Source organism: Prionailurus bengalensis, chromosome E1 (assembly GCF_016509475.1).
Source record: "Prionailurus bengalensis isolate Pbe53 chromosome E1, Fcat_Pben_1.1_paternal_pri, whole genome shotgun sequence".
In the NCBI taxonomy this organism is placed as follows: Eukaryota; Metazoa; Chordata; class Mammalia; order Carnivora; family Felidae; genus Prionailurus; species Prionailurus bengalensis.
Genome location: NC_057347.1, coordinates 40741663 through 40749992, shown reverse-complemented (window position 1 = coordinate 40749992; position 8330 = coordinate 40741663). Strand labels below are relative to the sequence as shown.

Below are 8330 nucleotides of genomic sequence, written 5' to 3'. Positions count from 1 at the left end.
AACACTAAAAAAAAAATTTTTTTAAGGAAAAAACCCTGATAGTGACAGCACGTGCGCATGGGCACACACGCGCGCGCGCGCACACACACACACACACACACACCATTCCATTATGCAAAGTACATCCCCTATTTTGTAAGATAAAATGTCTGTATTTCCTATAAACTACTGGCTTCGATGCAGTAAAACTTGGATTTGAAATAGACGGGACGAAAAAGAAAAAGACAGGCAATTTCAAGTATTTCAGCTCAGACCCATAAAAATAATGTGTACATGTGTCAATCCTCTTATGCACTGTCGTCTGCCTTCTTGTGAACCCGCCAATGTGCGAGCCGTTGGCGTTTGATGCTTGAAGCGGCGGAACGGAGGACAGGGTTAAATCCACTACCCTCTCCCCACGCACTCTAGTAATTACTCTATTTCCACGTCATGTTTCCGGGTGTGTGTGTCCCGACTCACGCAGAAACTGAAGTTCAAAGCAGGCGGGAGTCACCCATGTTCTTTTTGCTGTCCCCAGAAACCCAGTTCAGGCTTTGGGCCCCCTGAGGATCTGGCGATACCTGGGGATTGTCTAACTGGTTGATTCCCACGTGGTAAGTGGCTCGCAACCTCGCCCCCACGTGGAGGCAAGAGCTGGGAAAAGGGAGAGCGGGCAGAAGAGAGCCGCATCAGGGGCATTTAAAGTGTCCTGACGTCACGCATTGCCAGGAACTCAGCTGAGTTTTCAGCAGGACATTCCGGTCATTTTCCCTCCCTCCCCCCGGGTTTCTGTGCCCAAGGCCGCGGCTCCCTCTCCGCTGTAGCGGAGGGAGGAGCACTAAGCGCTCGGAACAGCCAGCACTGGGGCGTTCCCAGTCTACTCTTGGCTCCGCCCTTCCCCCAGAGGCTCTCCTCATTGGTTAGCGGGTGGGGCTTCGGGTGTACTGTACTTGCACCAGTGCCTCTGGGTGGCCGGGAAAACTGGCCGTCTCATGAATTATGCAGAAGCGGCGTGTCTGTGCCAGGCTGGGGCTAGGCGGGGATTGGTTGGAGAGGCTGTAATTCAGCGGTTTCCGGAGCTGCGGCGGCGTAGACGGGGAGGGGGAGTTTGGGGTTCCGACGTCGCCGCGGAGCGAGCAAGCCCGAACCGGATCCTTGACGAGCACCCCAGCTCGGCGCTGTCTCTCCACGTCTGCTAGGAGAGGCCCGGCGGCCTGAGTGAGCCTCGCGACCCACATTCCGGCGCAAGCGCAGCCCCGGCCTATCGGGCCTGAGCCCGAGAAACAGGTGAAGGGGGTGAAGGGTGGGGCCGCCCCCCCGACGGCCCCCACGTCTGGGGATCCCGGAGGGCGCCGGAGGGGCCGGGAGCCTCTGCAGTGTTTGGGGGAGTTGTGGATGCGAACTTCAGTGGGGCGGGGGGAAATACGTGGAGATTCGAGGGTCGCTCAGAAGGGACAACTCCCGGGATGACAGGAGCGGGCCTCTGAAAGGACATGGGGCGCTGGGAGGAAGTTTCGTTCTTTGGAGAAAGGGCTGACGCCGAGGAAGAGAATGGGCTCGAGGGGAGAACAGTGGGGCGAGGGCACTCTAGGGTGGGGGTGGCAGAAGTGAGGGACAGCCCCCCGACTTCCTGCTCCCTGGGGCTCTGGGGACGTTCCGGCCACAGGAGCAACTGTCACGCCTGCAGAGATCACGGGCGGGGGCGGGGGGGCTGTTGGAAAGAGCTTTCTCCCCGCTCCCCTGCGCGCCCGGTGTCTCCCAGCTGAGCCAATTCCTCGGCCTTGCCCTGTTCCCTCTCCTCTGGGAACCAGCTGTACCCCTCTAGAGGTACAAATAGGTGTCTTCCCCCCACGGCCCCGCTGGCTGTGGGTAACATTATTGCATAAGAATCAAGTTTCCTGTAGGGAAATTGACAGTCTTGTACTCTTTTTAAATTCCCTCCCGTCTTTTTTTCTAGGTTAAACCCTGCTTCCCTCCTCCCCTTCTAAAAACAAAGTCCCTATCAAGCCAGTTCTAGAAAGAAATAAACCTCTTTCCTTCTTGACATTGTTCTTTTATAAACACCTGGTAAACTTGGCCAGAAGATAAATAATTGAGCCCTTGCGTTTACTGGATTGTGGTGTTGCTTAATTGCATAGGACAGAATGAACCAATCGAGAGTGGGAGTTTTCTGTCTTAGAGCCAAGATCTTGGGTAAACGCAGAGGGAAACAAAGACAGGCTGGACTTGGCAAAGCCATGTGTGCAAACTTTACCTGTGATTGGGAGGTGTGGTTGGGCTTAAGTTAGCAAAATTCAAACCGTCATCCAAGTTGCTTTTTCCATGTTTAGCGTACATCTCTCTGTGTTATATCAAGTGGGTGTATGGTATTGACACACTTTTTTTTAAATTAAAAATGTGCATAATGTATACCTGCTGGTTTTTATCATGTGTGCATCTGCAGGCTATGTTCTGGGTATGGGTTGTAACTTTTTGGCTTGGCTGTGCTGGTAAACCATTGGTTTGAATAAATCAGAACTATAAATCATCTCAGTCTTTTATATGTGGATTTAGACTGTGTTATGACTTGATTCAGCCAAGTTTCTGTTTTATTTTATATTAAATATGTCTGTGTTCCCTGAGTCAACACATTTATTTCCTTGTTACATGTGCCAGACTGGAATACTAGCAGAATTTTTGCTCAGACATTTGCATAGTGGGATGGGAGAAAGAAGTCTGGAATACAAAAAAAAAAAAAAAAATGTTGTAGATATTGGAGGGTTGATCTTAAAGTCACTATATTTGTTAGCATATCCGGCACAGGGAACCACCAGCAAATTCATGAATCTTCTATTTCTGTATATAGTACTTTTGGGGAGAGTACTTAGAACTATCCACAGCTATGACTTGCCATGCAAGGGGTAGGTTGTTCACCTGACAATCTCATTTTATAGATAAGGAAACTGAGGCTAAAGGAACAAGGTGGGTGCCCAAGGCAGCAGAGTGCCATAGTGGTAGAACTTGTCCTTAAGTATATTTTGTATTATTTTGATTATCTATGTTAAGTATTAGGTCTTTTTTGTTTTATTGCGCCCCTATGTTTATTGCAGCACTATTTATAATAGCCAAGATATGGGAAGCAGCCCAAGTGTCCATTGACAGATGAACTGACAAGATGTGTTACAGTTGTACACAATGGAATATTAGTCAACCATAAAAGAGAAAGTATTAGGTCTTAATTTATAGTGATTGTAGGCCCTGCTGGGAAAAGTGTCACTGAAATGCTAACATATATCTGGACAGGGAAATACCACGAATAGGCTATAAGACTCCAAGGGAGATAGCCAACAAACAGGTGGAAAAAGAAGTACAGGTAGGTTTTGTTTAGGTTATTTTTCCGTCTGCTGCATCTGAGTCTGACTTGGGAAGTAACTTTTTAGTTAGCATAATTATCATCAGAATTTAGCTATTTGCTAATGGAAAGAGATCCTTATTTAGGCAAGTTTGTAGGTAAAGGATAGTGGTGACCTACAATGCCGTTTGATCCAGAGTGCCTTGTGGCTTGATCAGTGATCATTTGTGTCTCCAGAAAGTTGTTTTCTCCCCCTTCCCGCCTCTGCTTGACTTTCAGATACGAGATGGGGCAGAGGTAGTGCATTCCAGATGCTGAGTCTATAGCACCTTTTTACCTTATAGTTTCCTCAGAGGTGGTGTACAGATTCACCAGATATTTACTTTTTGGAATGCAAAGTTGCTATGAAGAATGAGAGGCTTTGTTCACAGAACTTGCAGTCCGCTGAGGGGATGTGATAAATGCTTTATCCAGACAGTGCAGCATGTCCTCAAAGAGCTGGTGAGACATTAAGCCTGTACTGTCCAACAAGGTAGCTATTATGTATTTAAAAAAAGTGTGTATATGTGTGTGTGTGTGTGTGTGTGTGTGTGTGTGTGTGTGTGTGTATACATATATATATGGCACAGCTAGAGAATATTTCCATTATCTTGGAAAGTTCTATTGAACAGTGCTGCACTAAGCACTACAGGTCTTCAGAGGAAGGAAAGATTATGAGGCCTGGAGTGGTCTGGGAAGTCTTCTTGCCAAAGGAGAGATTTGATCTGGGTCCCAAATAATGGTTGGAATTTGATAGGGATAAAGAATTTAGGGTGAAGAGGTATGGTGATACAACACCAACAAAATCCTGATGGATGAGTAAGGTAAGTAGGGGAGGAGTATCTACTCACCAGAGGCCTTGAATGCCAGACCATGGAAGTTGTTTTCGTCCTTTAAAGATTTTTGAGGCCAACTATTGGTGTTTAATTGTGGAGTGCCTACTATGTGTCAAGCACATGCCTGGCATTGGTTAATTTGTACAAAGTATATCAGCGCACACGGCTTCTGCCCTGGGGGAGCTGTCGTTGGGCCTGACCTTATAAATTGGGCCAGCTCCCAAAGAGAGGTGTTCTGACTTACCAGATTCATGTTCTTCAGTGCAGAAGTGTCTTTTAGGGTTTTTAATTGGCTGCAAATGACCATTCACATTTTATGTCTTCCATAAGACATAAAACATTCCATATAATGTCCATAAGACATTCCATATTTACTATACAATTTTACTGTAACTTTTAAGTCATTCATAAAAACCGCCAGAAGAACACTTAGGGACATCCCCAGATCTTGAAGAAGTCCTGGTGTCCTGGAGCAGCCTTGGTGAGGTCCAGCAGGATGACATTGCTGGGTTGTTTCAGTCTTTGTTGGTTATGATGAAAAGAACGAATCTCATGGTTACACATCTGTCAGTATGAACCTTGGCTTGCTAGGGCACACTTCAGGATGGTCAGATGGGACTTTAGTGGTCAGCTGTTTGAAAAGTCTCTAGTTTTCAAAAGGAATAGCATATGGAAGAATGAATTTCTGTTCTGCTCAGTTCTCATTTATCATGTTAGGATTACTGCAGATTTTAGGTGAGATTGGCAAACGGTTCTGTTTTATTTTAATTAATTTATTATCGGCAAGTATTTTATATTGAGAGCCAATTATTGTGCTAGGCGGCATCCAAGGGTAATGAAATACAGTTTCACAGAACTGGAGGTGTTGTGTGGACCAGGGTGTGTGCTGCTTCAGTGTGGACTCAGGGCAGGGGAGATGGCAGGGTAGTGGTTCAAGGTGCGTGCTCTGGAGCCAAACAGGTCTGGGATCAGATCCCGGACCTGCTACATCCTAGTCAGAACCTGAGTCTCAGTGGTCTTAGGTGTAAAAGTAGAGAACAGTGCCTATCTCCCAGGCCTGTTGAAGATTCGATGAGATAATGTAGGTAAAATGCTTAGCGTAATGCTTGGCACGTTGTAAGAACTCCATAAATCTTTTTTTTTTTCCTCTTTTTTTTAAAGTAATCTCTATGCCCAGCATGGTGCTTGAACTCACGACCCTGAGATCAAGAGTTTCCTGTTCTACCAACTGAGCCAGCCAGGTGCCCCAGGAACTCCATAAATCTAAGTCCTTATTAAATGTCCCAGAAGAGAGATTAATTCTCTTCAGGGATGAGAAAAAGGCTCTATCACAGAGGGGCTCTGTCAGGTTGGAATACCTATGAATAGGGTTTTGTAGGATGAATAGGAATTCTCCTGACAAAGTTGAGTAATGAACAGTTGTATTCAAGGCCAGGGAACGAGAATGGGCAGAAGCTTAAAACAGCATAGAGTGTCCAGGGAGCTACAAGTGGAAGTTATTAATTTAGGAGAACAGAACGGAGGGGAAAGGAAGCTGTTACCCCTTCTCTTCTGTTCATTATTGGGTTCATGTTTCATTAAACTAAATTGTTTTGTCCTGCTTACAAAAGAACAGTATGCTATTATAAGCAATTTAAATTTGTAGAAAAATAAACTATGTGTATTTTATATATATCCTGTTAATAGTTTGGTCTGTATTTCTCCCGGTTTTTTCTTTTTCTACTTACCAGTATATCTTGGACATATTTATTGCAAATTTCTTTTTAATCACCTAATGAAAAAACAATAAGGAAGGCAATCTGCCCCCCCCCCCCCCACTCCCAGTACAATAAGTAAAACGCATCATCTGGCTTTTCTGTCTGCTACACTCATCCATAAGAATAAGTGTCTTTTCTAATCACTGAACTTTTACCTGACCTTTGATTTTTCAACTACATTGGACAAGGAACTTCTATTTTGAGCAGTCCTAAGGTAACTAACTGTTCTTATAAGTGTAGAAATGCTTGGGCTGTGTGTTTCAGGGTTTCGTGGTCCAAAGTTGCTATAGGAGGTGAAAGAATGGGCTATGAGGTCAGACTCCTTGGGCTTCAATCCCAAATCCAGCACCTCTTAGACCATGGGTCAGTTGCTTTAACTTCTGTGGGCTTCAGTTTCTCTAGCCATAAAATACAGATACCAGGTTCCATTGTAGAGCAGTTGTGAGGATTAAGTAAGATAATGTATAGAAAGTACTTTGCACAGTGCCTGGCAGATAGCTAAAATGTGAGTGCTAATAATTAATATTATTAAAAACTGCAGTATCTACCTACAAAGTCGGGCAAGTTATGATTCATGGTAGCCATTAATAACCCAAAGGAAAGAAGGAGTAATTAGGAGATTCTAAGCTAATAGGAAAGAAACTAAATGAATAGGGACCAGGGGGATTTACATTGTGGTGGAGGAGATGGAGTCTGTCACGTAAAAGGAATAGGCAAACTGTAAATTTCTGTTTACACGAATGCCCCTGTGATAGGTCTCTTTGAGTCTTCCAAAGCCTATGATTGTGGTCCATTTATTTTAAGTAATACTCAACACATTAAAAATGTATTACCACTTAGGAATTTTAACAGTCCCTTGGAGTTCTTCCTAACACCAAAAGTACAGATAATGTTGAAGGTTTGAGGGGTAGAGGAGTCGGACAAGGAAGGTGGGGCAGCCCATGGTTTGGGGGTGTGGCGGAATCCCAAGTGGAATGAATGATCTGTCTGAGGCTGGGAGGTGATTTGTCCCTTCGCGTGCATGTGTGTGTGTGTGTGTGTGTGTGTGTGTGTGCACGCGCAAATGTAGTGTATGTGTGTGAGTGCGTATGTTTTCACGGGAGGAGTAGAGCTTTGTTTTCTTGTAACTTTCCTTTGCAAACGCATCTGTATTCAGAATAGCCTTGCGGTTAAGAAGAACCGCTCAGCTTCTCCTTGAAACTGGTTTTCTCACACTAGCTCTCCAGTTTGGGATCCGAGAAGTCAGGAAAGAAAGGCCGCCCCGTTGCTTCTGGCCCGAATGTGGGGCAGGAGGAAGCCAGCAGAGCCTGAAAGAGAAAGTAAACTTTCTGGTAAATAAATGGCTTCCCTATTGTGGAGGAGGAGCACAAATTATTAGGGGGATATTTGGGTAGTTTTTGTAGAAGCTGTTTCTGAAAACTGATTTAGATTAGCGAAGGTGAGCTCAATTTAGGAAAACCCTGCCCGGTCTGGTGTTAACCACCTGTTTTCCCGCTTTGTCGATTGATTTTATTAGTTTTCGGTATCCTGACCTCCTGACCACTCATTCTGGTTATGAGAAATGGAGGATTTGAGTCTGAACTTGAGCACCTGCTTAGGTGAAATCTTCCTAAAATGCATGTTTTTTTCACATCTTTTCTAATGTTAATTTTGTTTTTGCTGTTTAGCAAACACTTTTTCTGACCAAACAGAAAGCATTACACTTTCCTTTGTTCTCCCTTTTTCTCCCCACCAGTGTAATCCTCAAAACCCCAAAGCCCAGATGTTAGCCGAGTAATTACCTCTCCGGTAAACCAAACAAAGTGCAATATTGCATCAGGTTAGCATTAAAATAGTCGGCCTTTGAATTTTTTTTTCTACTTGTGGTTTAGACACGATAAATATTTAATCTGATTTTGTCTGACAAATCAGTTTTGTATTTGGGCCCCGTTTTATCAATATGTTTAGGGAAAGCGAATTTATTGGAACTTTAACACAAATAAAGCATAGTTAGGGTGGTAACTGTCTTATGGATAGGGGCAGGTGGAATAATTGAAGCATTCTGAAGCCATATCAATATTTATTCTAAATTCTGTGTGTTATTTCCTTTTGTGTTTAAGTGCATAAATAAGGGTGGACTGTAAGTGGTTAGAAGCACGTGGGACACTTTAGGGTCCTAATAACTGTGTTGAAGAATACTGGGTTCATGGAGCCATCTAAAATCCCTGCTTCTCGGTGTACCACTGTGGTGCCACATGTCGATAGTGGGGGAGGATGTACCTGTTGGGGGACAGGAGGTTTATGGGAACTCTTCATTTTCTTTTTTTTTTTTTTAATTTTTTTTTCAACGTTTATTTATTTTTGGGACAGAGAGAGACAGAGCATGAACGGGGGAGGGGCAGAGAGAGA

The 8330-nt window shown here is 44.5% G+C and overlaps 1 protein-coding gene across 4 annotated transcripts in view; it reads left to right on the top strand.

Moving 5' to 3' along the window:
• Positions 1–904: 904 nt before the first annotated feature.
• STAT3 (signal transducer and activator of transcription 3) overlaps positions 905–8330 on the top strand; it is a 68070-nt gene continuing 60644 nt past the window's right edge. For 2 of the 4 annotated variants that reach the window (XM_043584518.1, XM_043584517.1), the window contains exon 1: positions 1048–1266. The gene's annotated coding sequence lies outside the window, so the exon portion shown is untranslated. Of the gene's footprint in view, positions 1267–8330 lie in introns of all 4 variants that reach the window. The other 2 variants (XM_043584515.1, XM_043584516.1) reach the window with 2 other exon arrangements.